Here is an 18,593-nt window from a genome sequence, read left to right on the forward strand (position 1 = left end):
TGCGTGTACACGTGCACACACAAATATACAAATATACAAACTGACACACACACAGACACACACACACTTGCATACAGGCAGTCACCCACACATTTCCTGTGTGTTTCATGTAAGACAGTCTTTTCTTCTTTCTCTTCAGTTTGGAGAGGAAGTGCGGGTCTAATGACTTTTCCTATGCGTCACAAACGCTACAGTACATGTGGGAGGCAGACAGAAGCAGTGCACGTGTGTGCATGTGAGAAGCTTTATGCATATATGTATGAGCTTGCGAAGGGCTCGACACATGCAGGTTTTGTTATGCATTTGTTAGAGGCTTCACGCGTATTTACGAGTTTGTGTTTTTGAGAAACGTCACGACGTATTTGTTTGTGTTTGTGAGAGAAAGTTATGCATGTGTGTGTGTGTGGTTTTTTTTGCGTTCACAGGAAATGTGCACACTTTGCTACTGTTTAGCACTTTTGGTGTGTTTCTGAAAAACAAGTTTGTCTCTGAGGAGTTTTACACACGTGCTTGTTTCACTTTGTGCATTTGATGCGACCATGTGCGCCTGTGAGGAAGTTCTCTATGCACTTGTAATGAAGTGAGACCATACAGTTCTGTATGTGTGCACAGTTTGTTTTTGTTCAGTTCTTGTAAACACTGCTGCCTCTGAGACCTCACGCTGTTTGTAAAACTTACTGTTTTGCAGTTTTCTGTACTCGCACTTCTATATCGATCGTAATCAATATTTTATGTCTGAAGGGAATTAGTGTGTGCCAGGCTAAAATTTCAGCTATAATTTGTTGTAGTAATGTATCATATATTTATGACGGTTGCCGCCGATACTTCTCCTGGCTTTTGCAGCAGCATCCCATAGCATTATGTTTAAGCTTTGAAGGAGAATTCCACCCCAAAATCAAAATGAGTTGTCAAAGAAAGTTTTTTTTTTTTTTTTATAAAATAAAAGTTTTATGAACATTTGTCTCTCATAAGGATACGAGTGATGTAAAGAAAATACCATACTATTCGCTGCTTCCACTCCTCTGCACCAGATCTACAGTATGAATACGAGTACTGAATCTTGATTTCAATAATTGTTTTTACAAATAGAAATAGCAAATTTCTTGTTTTTAATATATCTTTTGTATATTTTATATATTACATCATTTGAGAGGTCATCTGAACTGTAGTGAGAGTTAAAGACATTATAGCAGTTTTATAATAAAACAAATTTCTTGTGGTTTCACTTGTCAATCTTGTCCAACTTAACGAACCAAGACTTATTACCATACCTCCGGTTTAAACATAATATCAGTCAATTGATAAATAATGTAGCTTTATTCCATTCATGCAACCAAAACTGCTTCTGCTCAGTCACCCTTGGGATCAAATATCTCAAGCAATGTTTAACAACCAGGTGTCCTGCTCTAAACTACATCTCCAAAAGACTGAATAATTCTTCACGGGTTACCGGAATGAGACAAGGTTAGCTAATCCCACACTGCTTGGTTCGCCGAACTACAGCTGCAGTGAGCTTTAGCAGTTCATCCGGGGCCACAGAGAAATGTTGTGCTCAAAGCGTGTATCCATTCAAAGACCAAGGCTGGTGCTTAGCTATGAGCAAGTGACTACTGAAACATTATTTTAGGTGAAATGAAAAACATAATCAAAAACAGTCTTTTGATTAGATCCAAGGCCTTTGCTGAACTCTTCCTCCAAACTCATCACTCCCCCTCTCTACCTTTGCTCCTTGGTGCCAGCTCCATCATTTCCCTCACTATGTCTTTGAACACCTACTCTCCCTTTTCTTCCTTATCTTTCTCCCTCTCTCTCATGTCTTTCCTCCTGTCCATTCCTCAGCCCTCTCCTTGCCCTTCCATCACTCTTTCCTTCCTCCTTTCATTCCCTACTCCCAGCCTCCATCAGCAACTGTGGATCTCCACTCTCTCTGTTCCATGTTTCACTTCTGCATGCATTTCTCTATCATTGTCTTCTCTGTGTCTCGCTGTCTTTTTCACATCAAACTTCTATCAACTTCAAATATACTTTATTGGCTTTATTTTTTCATTTTATTTTTCCCCTGTGTTTGCCTGAAACTTGACGCTATATATAAAAGTGTTTATAATGTTCAATGACCGACATGTTTCCATATAAGATCAATCAGATGTCGCTATTACAAACAACCACCTCACTAGAAATAAATAATAAAAAAACAAACAAACAACCAAACAATTCCATCTACAGCCAAGCAAGTTAAATGAATATCAAATTAAATAAATGGCACACCAAATCAACACATAGCTACAACTCCTATATTCACTGACACGCCCACCACGTACACACCTGCTCTGGTGCCACGCTGAATGCTACTTCGACAAACAACACAGTGATGCAACCAACCAAGGTTTCATTCAAACACTTAGACACCTACTATTATAGGCTTACTCACCAGTACAGATGTTTGTCCCTCAGAAGAAAGGTTTTTCTCCTTGAGGCCAAGTGCTTGAGGAATTCATCACCAACTGCATCCAGATTTAAACTCCTGGAGACGTTGTGGTGTTTATCTTGTGTCCAGTCGTATGTTATCCAGGGAAATGTGTTTTTTCCATGTCGGCCGGTAGGTGTGCCCGCAGCTTTTTTTTTTAAGGTCTGCCTCGCTGTAGGTGTCGATCAAGCCTGAAAAATGAAGCCAAAACGGAAGTGTCAAAAACTGCAGTTCCCTGAAGGGCCACTTGAGGCTGGCTCCAAAAACAAGTCAATCCCCATAGACTCCTTTGTTAAAATGCCAAACTTTTTTAAATTTTACTCAGGCTAAAAGTTGTGCATAATTGAGGGCGCGGCCGCTTTGAATGACAGGTGTGTGATGCTTGCCATAAAACTGGCATGCACCGAGGTCTCGGCTCCACACACGCCGCACCTCTTTGTCTATTTTTGGATTAGCTGGAAGTTGGGCGGAGTCAGGCACTGCTGAGATAGCGACGGCAAAGCAGCCAACTCTGAGCTTCAAAACCGCGCTTCAGAAAGCTACGGGTGACATCACAGGGGCGACGTCCATCTTCAAATACAGTGTATGGCGGCGATTGGCTAGCGTTGCCGGAGCAGTCCAGTGTCACTTAAGTCACTTTAGAGCCTCCCATTCTACTGCTGTCCTTTTGAAATGTAATGAACTTTTCAAATTGATTAAAATGGTCAATTGCAGCACATGTCTTGTTATCTTACAGCCTTAGTTTCAAACTCAAAAAGTTGCAGAGCTTCGGATTACTCAACTGTTGACTGCGTGGCCTGGAGCCAGTAAGGTCAAGATGGTGCAAGGTGCAAGATGATGTTTTTATCAAAGCAGCCGAGTGGTAAAACTGAGTAATCCGTCCATGTAACTGAGGGAGTGGAGCTGCAAAGCATTGTGGGATTAGCTAACCTCATGTCACTGCCAGGAAGAATTATTCAGTCTTCTGGAGATGTAGTTTAGAGCAGGATACTCACAAATTGGTTTAATAACAAAGGAAAAAAGGTGATCATAGGTAAATGACAGTAAATCATTAGCAGAATCAGTGTGTGTACTGTAATCTCATCTCTCACGCTGTAAATGAGATAAAATGAGGATAAATCACTTAGCTTACTGAAAAATCAGAGACCACTATTCTTTACAATATACAGTACTTTAGGGACTCTAAATATACGAAATGAGATTTGAATTCTTTTTAAAGGAACAGATAGCTTCATAGTTAAAATACAGAAACTACATAGTGGATATCGATCTTTTCATCTAAGTCTCAGCGAGACAGTGAATAAGTTTATTTCCCAAGATGTCAAATTATTCCTTTAATATTTCATTTCATCATGTTTCAGTATCGCTGACCATGCACAAGTTACAATGTGTCTGCTTCAGCCATAACTTTAATGACACACTTCGCTAAAATGAGTTCTCCATCAAGTATTTTATGGGATTTTTGTTTTATGTGGTGCCTAATTCCATGACTCCAGCAAAAAGCATAACATATGGTTTTACTGATTTTTGAATACTGAATCAGTTTTGTAATTTAATGGAGCAGCAATTTAATGGAGGGGATGTCTTGGGTTTTGCCTCTTCACCAGGAACATGCACAGGGAGTTCATCTCTCTCTCTCTCTCTCTCTCTCTCTCTCTCTCTCTCTCTCTCTCTCTCTCTCTCTCTCTCTTCTCTCTCTCTCTCTCTCTCTCTCTCTCTCTCTCTCTCTCTCTCTCTCTCTCCCTCCCTCCCTCCCTCCCTCCCACTCCCCTCCCTCTCTCTCTTCAGCTCTCTTCAAACTCCCTTTCTCTCAGCTCCACATCATCAGCAGTGGGACTACTGTTGCAGTGTAGTTGAGTTCGGCTGAGGTCAGACAGGCAGTGTGTGCTGCCCCGAGGAGATACAGACTGGCTACCAACCAGATAAGCTGGAAGGAGATGTCCTGTCTCTCTCTGATTTTCTTTAGAGCTTGTTGCTTCCACTGAACGTTGGAGGCTGAGAAGAGCTCTTGGGAAACCAAATCTAACCATTAGAGGAAATAATAATAACAATAATGATAATAATAATAATAAATGAAATGCTGTCAGTCTCTCATTTCACTATCACTCCTTCTCAACCTCCCTCACATCCTCTCCATCTCATTTCCCATGTGCACACACGCACATGCTCACACACAGATTTGAATGATTTATTTATGTCAGCATAAATTACAGCAATAATCTCTGGTGTACTGAATGAGAATCAGATACTGGTTCAGTTGGTGTTTTAGCAGTGATGTTTTGTGGTGCCTTGTTGCCAGCTAATTTTTGATCGCCGTGTGTCTGTGTCTGAGTGTGTGTGCGTGAATGTGTGCGCATGTGTTTGTTTAAACTCACTTGGCTTTCCCTGACAAGTTTGATCTGGGTAAACAAGGAGCCGGCCAAATAACTGTGAAGTGAGAGGGGTGGGGGAGTGAGGGGGGTGGTGGTGGAGAGAGAAACAGGGTCAGAAAGTGTATGAAGCAGTGAGAAAGGCAGAGGCAAACGCTTACTCAGGCTAAACCCTGAAGTCATGGGCAGGAAGCTGATATTTTCCCAGACTTACTAGGGGGGGGGGGGAGTCTGATACGACAATTGTAGCTTCCTCTGAGGGGCTAATAATACAACAGAGCCATTGTGCAATGCGTCGTTTCCCCTCGCCTGATTTAGCAAGAGAGAAGGCGTTTGCATGCAATCTCTCCACTCCCAATGTGGCTGGGTGGAGTTTTTATTTTTTTTGCTACCATCAGATTGGATTGTTAGACCACGTAGTAATAATGCGCTATTATAGTCTGAGATGAACGTGAATATACAGGTAGCAGTGCTCTGGTAGCTGGTAGCCACTCTACACAATTTCATGCGTCTGTCTTGCTCTGGTACTTTTTTTCTTTCCTTTTTTTTTCTCAAATCATTTCTTGTTAGGTGGAGCAGCTTGGCAGACATACCTAATAAGAAAGACTTTGAGGGGTTGAAAAACTGTTACACATGCAAGTAAACTGAGAGCCAGTGTTGATAGTACAAATACAAAGTTTAGTACAAATACAAAGCAGAAAGCATGTAAAAAGCAATATTTGACTATGGCTGCTGACACAGAGCCATAAATACACACACATTGGATGAATTCACTTAGACATAGTCAAGGCCTGTTTAAGTGAAGTGTTTCGAATAGAACACATATTCGACACGTCACAAAATGGATATAGAGTTGCTTAACTACAGATTAAAATTCGCAGAGGACTACGGATATGGAACGACCGGTGGACCGTTTTGTGTTTATTTGCCCTAAACAGCACATGTATCAGCTGTACACAGACATTAGCTTGTATGCTAGCGAGTGACATGCGCACTTGACCCTGTGTGTGGCCGTGTGCCAGGGACTGTATTGGTTCTCAGCTCAGCCCCTGCCTGTACTCAGAGGTCATCAGAAACCTGAAATTGCACGGGTGTGTCTTCGCATCAGTTCTGGCGCCTGATCTCGTTTTTCCTTTTGTCTTTAAATGCACTCGCACGGCCCCTAAAAATCCCTCCGCTTTCTGTGAGACTGCGTCTTGCGAGACCCCAAAATGACTGTTGTAGGAGCAGATATGTGTATTTGCTCTCATGTTGGTAGGAGCATGCAGTCAGAATCATTATCACTTCTGGAAATTTCATATCACTATACTGTTTTATTACAATTATTAATCATGCATTGTTTTCCAAAAAAAACTGCATGTGCCCAGATCTGATTAGCAAACTACACTTAACTTTATGTATTGTGTATAGATGGTTTCATTTTGATAACAGTAACACAAACAATGCTACTCTGAAATCAGATATTCTAACACGTGGGTTGTATCTATTGCTATTCCCCCTCCCCCAAAAAAAAGAAAAAAGAAAACATTGGTTAGTAAACAGCTGAGAAACTGTAATTGCATTTTTTTAGATTAAAAAGATCCATAAGGGCAATATGTGTCTTCTTCGTCCCATGGGATGGGGCTGAGTTTTATTAGATACTGAGTTGCAGGCAGGTGCGGCATTGGAAACAGTCCCACACAGACCTCTCACCAAGGCTGATTGTGAGATGATATTACTTGTTAAGATGGATGTTTTTTGTAGTGTACTTGACACAGCCTTATAAAAAATATAAATGATCTTGCAAATGAAATATCAACCCTACCGCTGCCTCCACATTCACCTATGCTCTACCTATATTGCATCAAACACGTAGACTTTTATACAGTGCACTGCTGAATTTTTAAACACACAAACCTTCACTTATTATTCACCTTTGGTGGACACACAAATGATCAATGGTGGGCTGAGAGATTAGATGATAATATAAAACCACATGGAAAGCATTACTCTTACATGAGCTGGGGGAGGTGGGGGGGTGTAGATTTTATGACCCAGACAGCAACAACATTAATGAGACAGATCACTGTGTATCCCAGCTCACCCTTGATCATCCCCACAGGCAAAGCAAACTCAGCCTGTCTTGCCAGGTGGACCAGTTTGTCTCTCTGTGTTTGTGTGTGTCTGTGTGTGACTGTAGCCTTGCATGGATCCTTATCTGTTCATCTGGCTTCTGGCCTGCCTCGCTGTTTGTCTCCATGTTTGGCTAACCATGCATCTTTCACTTTATCAGTAAGTCTATCAATTGGTGTGTGTATATTGGTGTGTGTATGTGTGTGTGTCCATGGGTGAAATGACCACTGGGTTTCCCGCTGTGCTGACCACATGCTCCTCTCCATTCTCTTTTCCTCTGGTCCTCCTTTTAACCCCACCTGGCTGCTCTACCTTGACCACCCATGTTGTTCTGTCTGGCCTGGCTTTTTGTATTATGCTGAATGGTCACATTATTTAGGCTTTTCCATCCTTGGGGCATGTGAGGCCCCATGTTGGGCCCCTCCAGATAAAAGTGGTACTCCATGAAATGAAATCCCACTGAGAACACAAAACAAATGTAAAGTGACCTACAGGACTTTTTCATACAGATACATTTTGCTGCCTTCTATAGTCTTTTCTGGAATCTCAGAATCAGCCGAATAAGATCTGGGACCCAAAGCATAACCAGGGATATGCACATTCACTGAACAGATAAGGCAATGAACCCCACCTAGGGAGAGCCACATGATACTGACTGAAAAGAAAGGAAACAATGTCACGTTCTAACTGACAAACATCAGCGCAAAATCACCACGATCTCAAAGAAATCCTGCAGCTTAAAAGTGTCAGGTTTTCAATGCTTGGGACAGATGTGATCTGGAGGTCAGAGAAGTGGGACAGAAAGGTCGCTTGTTCAAATCCTTGCTTCAACATCCATGAGAAAGGGACCTAACCCCCAGCTGCCTACTGCTTCTGTGTGTGTGTGTGTGTGTGTTGTGTGTGTGTGTGTGTGTGTGTGCACTCACTACTCATGGATGGGTTTAAATAATGCAGAGATCGAATTCCCTGTGTGTGTAAACATACTTGCATACAAACAAGTAACTTAACTTAAGAAAAGGCACCAACACCCTCAACAACATCAGAAACTACCACATAATCCTAGCAACTCTCTGTCCACCTGATTTCAACTGCACTCTCCTTCCATACTCACATTCTCCAGCAGTCAGAGACAATAAACATCTCATGTGTTTTGGCTAGAGCGTGTGAGTGCAAATACTTGACCTGTAGGCCATATGGTCGGTGAGAGTCTAGGGGAAGTGCGTGTCTGTGTGTATAACCTTACCTGTCTGAATGCATGACATTGTTTGTGAACATGTGCCGTTAGTGTGATTAAGTGTGCAGATATACCCATTTGTCTTTGAGTGTGTGTGTGTGTGTACTTCTGTCCATGTCTTCTCATTAAGGCACTAATTACCTGTGTGTGGACTTAAAAGGACAGGAGTTTTTAGTCCAGAGACAGGAGGTGAATTGGCGTGTCCCGGTCTAGACTGATGTGGATGATTACAAGGTGTGCCACACTGACATGAAGTGAAAAACAGTGGATTTGGCACAGGGAGTATGTTTTTGTTTTACCTGCTTCCTTCCTCTGTTTTAACAGTTTACGAAGGATGCCAGAAAAAGAGGGCTAAGCTGTGCTAATGCTTGTGGCAAAAATATCAAGGCCAAAAGTTTGCACTTTGTGTGATCCAATTACATTATGGCATCTTTAAGAGTTGCTTTTTGCTGATCGAATTATTAGTATTCCCTTAAAATGTGCCCATGAATTCTTGAGGGCATGTTACTGATATTAAGTCCATTCACAACAATTGAAATAAGTGCTCGCACCTCTCTGCCCTGCTGTAAACATTCACTTGTGCCCTCTTTAAACTTTCTTCCAGTCTCTATTTAAAGGGCAGACGCTAGTAAAACTACCCAGCAGTCTGCTCTCGCTCTCTCTCTCTGTAAACCCAGCCAGCTGTCTGCCCTCCACTTCTGACCTTGTTTTGATGAACACGGTTGTATGTGTGAGTGAGTGCATGCATGTGTGTGTGCATACATGTCAGTGGGCTTTCAGTGCGACCCTTGGCCTTTTGTGACTGACAGGCTAAATCTAGCCACCCTGCCTCTCTCTCTTGCTCTCGCCTCCTTTTCTCCCCTCTGTTTCCTGACTGATAGCCTGTCAGTGGGACAAGCTTTCAGGCTGGCACATTGTGTGTGTGTGTGTGTGTGTGGGGGTGTGAGTGGGTGAGTGTGTGAGCGCCACTGAGACAGGCAGGGAATGAGAGTATGTTCAAGTGTGTGTTTGTGTATAAGTGAAGGTGTGTTCACAAGCTTAAGGAGGTCACAGAGGAAGACAGAGTCCAGACATCTCAAAAATAACAACCCATATAGTCGTGAAACTGCGCGTTTGATTACGTGTGTGCTGTGTTTGTCTGTGTGTGTGTGTGTGCGTGTGCGTGTGCATGTGCGCGTGTCATCGGAAAGAGTATCTGGTAATTATTTAGTCAGGCTTTGACCTTTGACCCTCTCCTTTGACCTCCCACATCCTGTTCAACCTGGCAGAAGATGGACACACATTCATACATATGCACACCCCCCCCCCCCCCCCCCACACACACACACACACACACACACACACACACACACACACACACACACACACACACACACACACACACTCTTGGGTTTAGAGGGTTTGAGTTTGTGTAGGCTGGAAGTAAATTCAGAGGTTTAGTGATTTTCACTAACGCGAGTAGTTTAAGGAAGAAAAACACGAATGGACGATCGAGGAATGTGCACAAAATTGATCTAACATGTTTCCGAGATAATAACACGCACAGCTGACATTCAGCTTTATTACAGCCCATATTTCAATAGCTATCCCTTGTATCCCTGTCTGTATTTATACCATTTTATCAACAGGAGCAAAAGATCGTTTACTCTAAAGAATGAGACAGACAAAGGAGAAAAAAATGTGTAATGGCAGGAAAGAAGGGGGTGATCCGCACGCAATGTGGGAAACCGAGAATGAAGCAGCCTGTTATTCAAAGGTTTTTTAAGATTACAGTAACATAACTATTTATTGATCACTGCATAAACCACTCTTTTTTCCTTTTTTTTTTTATTCAATAAAATCACCCCCAAACAATACAAAGAATCACCTTGGAAACCAAGGTTCCTTTCCTGCCAATAAAATGAAGGAGAAGAAAAGCAGCAGGAGTAGCTCTGGGCTCTTTCCCTGCTGGATAACATTACTTTGTTCTTTTGTGATAACATCTACTCAGAACCTTACATTAGCCTTCATTATGTCTGTCTAGGCTGTGCGCATTCATGCGTATGGGGTATTACCATTCGTATGTGGTGTATACACTTTTCTATGTTGTGCATCCATATGCTTGTTTGTCCATTTGTGGTATGTAAAATACCTTTATTTGTAAGAGAAGGAGATGTAATTGTTAGTTTCTTTTTTTATGGCACATTAATGACTGTCAATTACTTCTTATCTCATCTCCTAGCTACATTCTTTCCAGTGTGTTCACCAACTCCATGACCCCTGGCTGTGCAGCTATAGCCACGGATGAAGAAGAAACAATGAAGGCAGAAATTTAGTGCACGTCGCGTCTTATCATTTTTAGGGTTAGGAGCGAATATATGAAAAGTATAAGTGGTTAATCTGGGTTAATGTTATGTTTTTGCTTGGATTGGAGTTTTGATATATTCCACCAGCTCCTCTGTAAGGCTCGTGGTTACACTGCTCAATCTTATGATTAACAAATATCCCAGCAGTGATAGTAACAAATATCATCACATGAAAGGAATGCATTGGCACATGATGCCATTTACTTCACCAGTCCTCCCAAGTTATCAAACATTACAACACACGCAATGAAACAGAATGCAGCAGTATAGAAAACAACATAAAAACAATAATAAAAAAATGAAAAAAAACAGCAGAGAAGTGGAACTCAATAAAATCACTTGAAAGCTCAAAATCAGTTACGGTCAGGCCCGAGTTTAGCTGGAGGGGGAAACTTTGTTTTTAACTGCTGGGGCTGGGTGAATGGGTTGACTTGGTGCTGGGGTGAGATATTTGTTTGGGCAGTGTGTGTTAGTGCGAGGGTGCGGGTGTGTTCGTGTGTGGATGTTAACGGATGTCTGTGTATATAAGCCAAACAGTCCCTCTGCTTAATTCCAGGATGAACTTGGGACTTCCTCCCCTTTCAAGTCTTCTTTTCAGCCCAGACTGACACAAGACGTTCTTAAATGAGTCACCTCTCAGGCAGTTCTCCCTTACTGAGATGGTTATTGTTCTTATAACATGTTTCTATATTAAGCAGCGTATTCACCAAGTACACTACAAGATATTTCAATAATAGTTTGGAAACTAATTAAAGCACCTATATATACTGTAAGCATCTTTAAAATGATTCTGATGGCGTGAGGTTAGGTTTAAACATCTGTGTGTTGGTTTTATGTCAGTGTTCCAGGGTTGAATCTTTGAGAGGAGAGGTTTGGTGTGTTTTCTGATACAGCAAACAAAAGTTGCCTGAGTGAGAAATGTTTAAATCCTAATCATTAGGGGCTTTCATATCATCTTGGCAACATACTGTAAGTCATTCATTAGTTTTTATATCACTCAGTTTTGCTGGGTAACCACTTGTCACTGTTCCCATGTCAGTTTACTCATCAGAGAGCGCTGTGGTATGGCTTTATGTTGAGTACACTGTATGCCGCCCACATGAGATGTTCTCTAAGTTCCCAAAGGCGTTAAATTGTCAAGGCTGCAGATGTGTACTTGTTCAATGTCACCTCACAGCAGACCTGACTCTGGTGACTTTTCACCTCTGAGAGAGTGAACTTTGACCTTTCCAGAAATGACCCCTGATCTTAACAGGTCCTAATGGTGCAGAGAGGACTGGTGGTGACAGGAGACAGATGGAAACTCACATACATGTAAAGGCTGACACACATGTGCTGGTGCACAGACACTGAGACACACTAATAAAGTGGAAAGTGTCTGCAGGTCTGAGGAGTGACAGGAGAACCATGGACGGACACAAACACACACACACACACACACACACACACACACACACACACACACACACACATACACACACACACACACACACACACACACACACACACACACACACACACACACACACACACACACACACACACACACACACAGACGTCGGCTTACACAGGAAACTGCTGAGACATGCAGGTCATGTCTGCTTCCATGTTTATGGACCCAGCAGACATACAAAGGCAGACAAGCAGACACACACTCACTATGTGCAACCAATTTTCTTTGTTTTATGCTCTGTTGGACAAAGTTTTGGCTAAGGCAACACTGTCTGTTTGATAAAGTAGCGGCTGGTTGTGTCTGGCCACAACTACAGGTCAACTTGACTTTGTTTTATTACTGCTGTTTGAGAACATGCATGCAAGTCTGCACAAACTCCTGACGAACATGCATGAATACTGCACATGCATAAACCTTACCTACAGTAAATGAGTTTTCTGAAGGTTAAACTGGACACAAACTTATTTGTTTTGGCCTCAGGGGGCTTCCTTCTCCTAAAATAATGAGCCTCGTAGTTTACCCTTTACTAAACCTCCCCAGTAGACCACAGATGGCCTTTCAATTACCAAGCTAAAACATGCAGAATGGCAATGCATGGCATTATCAATGAACATGCAAGAGGGACCACATTCCACACACACACAGACACACACAAGCACATATGCAGACAAATACACAAGTGTATGACATACATACACACACACATACACACACACAGACATGCATACATGTATGAACACATATATGTGCATGCACATACACACACACACACACACACACCCACACACACAGAGCCAGATTACTTTGCTTATTTGCTTAGCAAGCAATCTTTGTTGGGGGTCACCACCACTCACCCCTGCACTGCACCAATCTATAAAGCCAGCCCTCTGGGACCCAGTCAAGCCAAGGTATTTGTAGAGTGATCTGAAGTTAGTTTCTGTGCTGCTGCTGACGTGTTCACATCGTACCGGAGACTTCAGATTTAAGATGAATGCAGCGTGCAGCAATGAAAGACTTACTGTCAAATTTTCGATTCTGAAACTATCAAGTCATCCATCAGGCCATTTCTTCTCTGATTTTGCCATGATAACTCATCCGCACTCATTATGTCTACTGATAGAAGACCCTAGCCACATTCAAACTAAGAGACCTGACCTTTTAGTGATTAACAATTGCCAGTGGAGGGTGGAAAGTGATAAAGTTAAAGTACTAGAAGTTTTCCCACTGAAAATCACATTATAAAGTTTGCTTTTGAAGTCAACTTCAGTATTTCTGAACACAAAAACATGTCTTCTGTTAGCGGCACTGTAATATGAGGAACCATTAAACATTAGAGTACACATGAGCCTCAATTGCCATAGAAAAGACTCCAGTCAGAGGCATAAAATCTTCATCTAACAGGTTCTGCATGCAAAACAGCACAAAGCACTTTTATAAGTTTGCCTCTTATTGACCCATTCTCATTCTCATTCTCACACTCACACACACACACACACACACACACACACACACACACACACACACACACACACACACACACACACCAACAAGCTACTTTGCAAGGTGCTGATCTGACTACAGTGTGTTCAGTGGTCAGGCCAAAGGACACATCGACATATGGACAGGAAGAACCAAGAATCGAACCGCTGACCCTGTGATTAGTGGCCGACACTCGCTACCTGCCGAGTCTCGGTCGGCCCCATGTTCAACTGAAATTAAAAGTCAGTAATTGGATGTTTCATGTGTCAAATGGCAACTTCTGGAACATTTTCTATTTCAAAGTGCTACAACCTCTGTCATGGTGTATGCTTTAAAGTCTCGGCACAGAGCACTGGAGCAGTTTATTGTGGCCGATGTGTCTGTTTTTGTCATCTTTTGTTAGGTGAGTTGACCGACAGCTGAATTTCCCAACATGTAGTGGACTGCTTCAACACAAACTAAAAGTTATATGGCCAAGGAAATATAAAACTTTACATGCAAGATTTTGGCTCATTTTCAAGCTGAAAATAACATATGTGCACTTGCTTATACAATATTTATAGAATACATGATGATAGATAGAGAAACCACTCCTGATGAGGAACCTCTGTAATCTTTACATCAGTGTGACAGTTAAATGTTACTTTTGGATGCTTTTAGTGTGAAATGTTTGCTTAAACTTGTCTTTTTTTCAAACAGGGTCATCTTGTGACATGATGAGATGAGAAAGTTGTGAAAAGCTGTATGTATGCAAGTCCCACTGTTTAGGAATATATAATTCTCTATTGATATGCTAAGAAGACATTTGGGATTGGGGTTTTAAAGGCAGATATCCACCAGGGAGTTGTGGGCTCGCTGAGGGTAGCTGCATAATCAGCCCCACCATCAGCTAACTGATGTTCTGCATAATAGAGATGGGATTTCTGGGTCAGTGTGTGTGTGTGTGTGTGTGTGTGTGTGTGTGTGTGTGACTGTGGTGGTGGGGGTTTGTCCTTTTATCTGCATAGATGTGTGCATGTCTGCATGTGTCCTATCTGCATGTGTATGCATGTGTGGAGTCTATGTCTGTATGTTTATCTCAGTGTGTGCATGTGTGTGTGTGTATGTGTGTGTGCATATGTGTGTCAGGGGCACTGACCTCTTTCCCCACAGGGAGGACAGTCCCTGTCTCATTAGGGAAGAGAGATTGAGAGTGAGACAGAGAGACAGACGGACAGGAAGTGAGAGAAAGAACAAAAAAAAAAAGAAGAGCAGAAGATGGGGAGAGAGAAAGAAAGAGAGCAGCAGGAGAAGGAAGGGATAGAATGTATTAAGGGGTCAAAGTTCACTCATCCATTACCACAATGAGCAGGAAGGGCCATGGCAAAGGAGGTCATGATGTCTTCTGATTCACACACACACACACACACACACACACACACACACACACACACACACACACACACACACACACACACACACACACACACACACACACACACACACACTTCCCGCTTCCCTCCATGAGGTGTATGTCACAATATAGACTTGACTGTGGTTTAATTGAATCAAGACACAGTGTGTGGGTGTTTGAGGTTTAGGAAATAGGGGAAGAAGGGATGTGGGGGTGGATGGTAGAAGAGTGTGTGAACGTGCATGTGTGTGTGTTTATATAGACAGAAAATCTGATTGTCAGTTTCCATGTGTGTACAAGTGCAGCTTGTGTGCGTATAGAAACGTGTGGGTTTTATATACATGTGAGTTAGGGATTACTAAAATTTCTTTCAATGAATGAGGTAAAATGAGGTATAGCTCCTTTTCTTTTTTTTCTCTCCCAGACAAAGCAAGGTTTATTTGAGAACAGAGAGGAGGGAGGAGGAAAGAAACTCCAACAGCAGCTATAAGTCAGAGCAACTCAAAGGATAGAATCTGGCTCTATTTGTTGTAAATATCATATTATAGTCATTAAAGGATATTAAAGTTACACTCTGTAGGAGAAAAAAAAATGATTGGGGTTGAGAGAGAGACAGGGGTTGAGTGATTGAGAATAAGTGCATGTCATGATAATCCTGGGAAAAAAAAAAGAAAAGAATAGCACTGAAGTACAAAGCAACCACAACAGAAGCTCTAAACCTCAACAAAACCCACCACCTTATGATCACAGAGCAGTGTGGTTTCTCTGGCAGGAGTTTCCTATACTTATTACAGTCATAATCTAAACTCCTCCTGTGTTCATGTTACTGCACTTATGTCTACACATGCCTCATAGATCAGCTTCTTTAACCATTTGTGGGAGTGATGTGACTCAGACTTCCTGAGTATCCCAGCGGGTCAGTGTTCATACTGTCACAAAGCTTTCAGAGATCCCCTCATAGTCCCGTTTCCCTGTCTGAGCTTAGATTGCTGAGCTCGAGACATTTACGCCGCCTATTTGAATGGCTGCATTCAGATGTGTCGTCAGACCCCTGCAAATGTTATTCATGGTCGTTGTATTGCCTGTTAGAAAGTGAGAGATGGATGGGTTTAGGATGAGAGAAAGATTGATGGATATAGAGAGAAGCAAATGCAGAGAAACAGCCGAAGGGAAACGGAGCGTTGGACCGAGAAACAGACAGACAGCAAGGACAGAGATATAGAGAGAGAGAGAGAGAAAAAAGAGAGGGATAGAATGCAAGAAACCACAACAGAAGCCCAAAGCCCACTAAGTCCCCTTCTCCTTATGATGCTGGGGTGTGGTGTGGTGCGGATCTGGCACAACTTCCTACAGTACAACCCCTCTCTAAGCATCTCATCTATACACCCAGTCAGACAAAGTCACAGCTAACCACATCACAACGTTTGTGCATGTGTGCATGTGTGTGTGTGTGGTTAGCTCAGCTGCTCCCAGGCTCACAGAAAGCATACGCTGCCTGAGCGTGTCAGATCTGTCTCTTGATCTCATCTGTCTTTTTATTGCCTAATCCCTGTCTCTCTTCTCGTTCCTCTCTTCCTCCTCATGTACCCCTGCTTCTGCCCTTCATCTTCTCCCTTCACCACCAACACCCCTCTCCATATTTCTCCTTAAGGTTTTTTATGTAAACTTAGTTGCTCTGGCAACGTAAGATTTTTTTTTTTTTTTCCCATCCGTGCTAATAAAGGTGGGCCCATTCCCTGCCCTCCAACATATATTTTCTCATTCCTCAGGTTTCAGCAGCAGACTGAACCTCTCACAGTGTTTCCCTTCGCTATAGATGAGTTTCAGATAGTAGCCAACACACCATATGGGTCATTCATGCACTATCCCAGTGGCTTGAGAGCGAGACGATGGTTTGCTCATGAATGTTTCATTCTGGTTTACATAACAGTGGCTCAGCTCTTTGGTAGCACACATGAACATATGATTACAAAACCCTTTCTGTTCCACTCGCCCCTTTTCTTTTCTGTCTGTATGTCAGTTTCTCGTACGTTCTCTGTCCCTTTAAATTTGCCTCGCATTCGCTTTCTGTCTTATTTCATGAAAATAACGTCCTGCAATTGAGACGTATCACCATCACGCTGAACCCTCAACGTTTTTTTTTTTTTTTTTCAATTTTAACTTGGGACATGTTTCATTTGAGTTGCTGATGTATTCGCAGAAGGAAATAGTAGGTAAAGGAAAATAAAGACAGTGGGCATATAATAATAATATATAATATAAGAAAATAATTAACTATATATGTCTAGTAAATTTAAATATAGCATAGCTAGAAAGCACTCAGAGTTCATAGCTCCAACAAAGCAGCACAATCTTTAAATTTGTTATCTTCATAATAGAAATTTCTAAATCTGCATCAAAGCAGAAAATGTGATAAATACTCAAGAATTGCTAAATCTGTGTCACCTTAAAGTATAAATCTATAGTGTGTACAGCAGTAAGGCCGCTCAGTGGGTGCATAGACCATTTGTCTTCTATCTGTCTTGCCTAGAGGCAGCAGGAGACAAACTGCCTTGCCATAGTTCTATGTTCCCGAGATAGAACAGGAGGATTTTCGTTGTCTGGCAAGGTCGTGAAACCTGGAGAAACTTTTTCAAAACTTTGGTCATATTTTTTTTTTCTATTGTCTGTGGAATGCACATAGAAGATACTGTATATGTGTTTCATTTCTCCATCCTGTGTCATGAGGAGAACTTGCAGACTGCTGTGTCAACCTTTCTCACTCCTGCTGTTGTGCTGTAGGTCTCTGCAGGCCTGTGAACATGAGGTGAGGCCTCATTTTACCATCAGCCTTTTCATGTTTTTGTCCACAATGACTAAAGCAGATATTAATTTTGCCCTCCTGGAGGGCAGCTAGGAGCTCCCTCGTGTCAGTCTGTCTGACATTTAATTAACATCTTGATCAACTTAATGGGTTCAAAGTTTCAACTCTCCTGCCTCGAACAAGTCCTTGCCATTAATGAAATAAACTACCTGAGTCTTTTGACTCAAGGCCAGATTTACACACATGAAAGCACAGCTCAAATTTCATTCAATTTGCGCACGCAATCTGCCTGTAATTAGCGTCTGATTTACTGAGGCAACAGATAATTACACAATCAGTGACTGGGCCTGCCTTCTAGGCGCATTCTGTGAGTGAAGGAAGATCAACTTTTCTGCCGCATCATCAGCAGCTCCAGTTCACATCAAATCGTTTCACTGTCACAGTCATACAACTCCCACTTTATCCTGAGGTGTCCTTTATCGACAGACACAAATCCAAACACAATCTGTCACTTAATGCAAACACGCAATGGACGGGGCAGTGTGTCTGCTTTAATTGTAATTACACTGAACGAGTACTCCCATCAATTGTGGTCCAACACCAGCTCCAAAAGCTGCCATTACGTTTTAGCTGCAGTGCTAAGTAAAGACACCCCTACGTCTGAGTCAGGTCCTCTTTGCCATTGAGCCAAGTCCCTCACACCACCCATAAACGTGAAAATAGTTAATGTGTTTCCATGCTGTTCAAATGCCTATTTCTGCACCAGTTGTGGTCCTAACCTCGGTTCCATCTCAATCTTCAAACATAGCCTCCAATACAGTACATATGAGTCAGGTTCTTTTAGCCATTTATAAACATAGTGCTGAGCAGACAGTCACCCACAAATGTCTGACTATGTCTCCACACATAGAGCAGGGGCTCCAGACCTCTCTTTAACCTAC

The 18,593-nt window shown here is 42.2% G+C and overlaps 1 long non-coding RNA gene across 2 annotated transcripts in view; it reads left to right on the forward strand.

Moving 5' to 3' along the window:
- Positions 1-18,593, forward strand: part of LOC130172301 (uncharacterized) — a 98,225-nt gene that overhangs the window by 53,462 nt on the left and 26,170 nt on the right. The gene's annotated exons all lie outside the window — the stretch shown is intronic.

Source organism: Seriola aureovittata, chromosome 7 (genome assembly GCF_021018895.1).
Source record: "Seriola aureovittata isolate HTS-2021-v1 ecotype China chromosome 7, ASM2101889v1, whole genome shotgun sequence".
Classification (NCBI taxonomy): Eukaryota; Metazoa; Chordata; class Actinopteri; order Carangiformes; family Carangidae; genus Seriola; species Seriola aureovittata.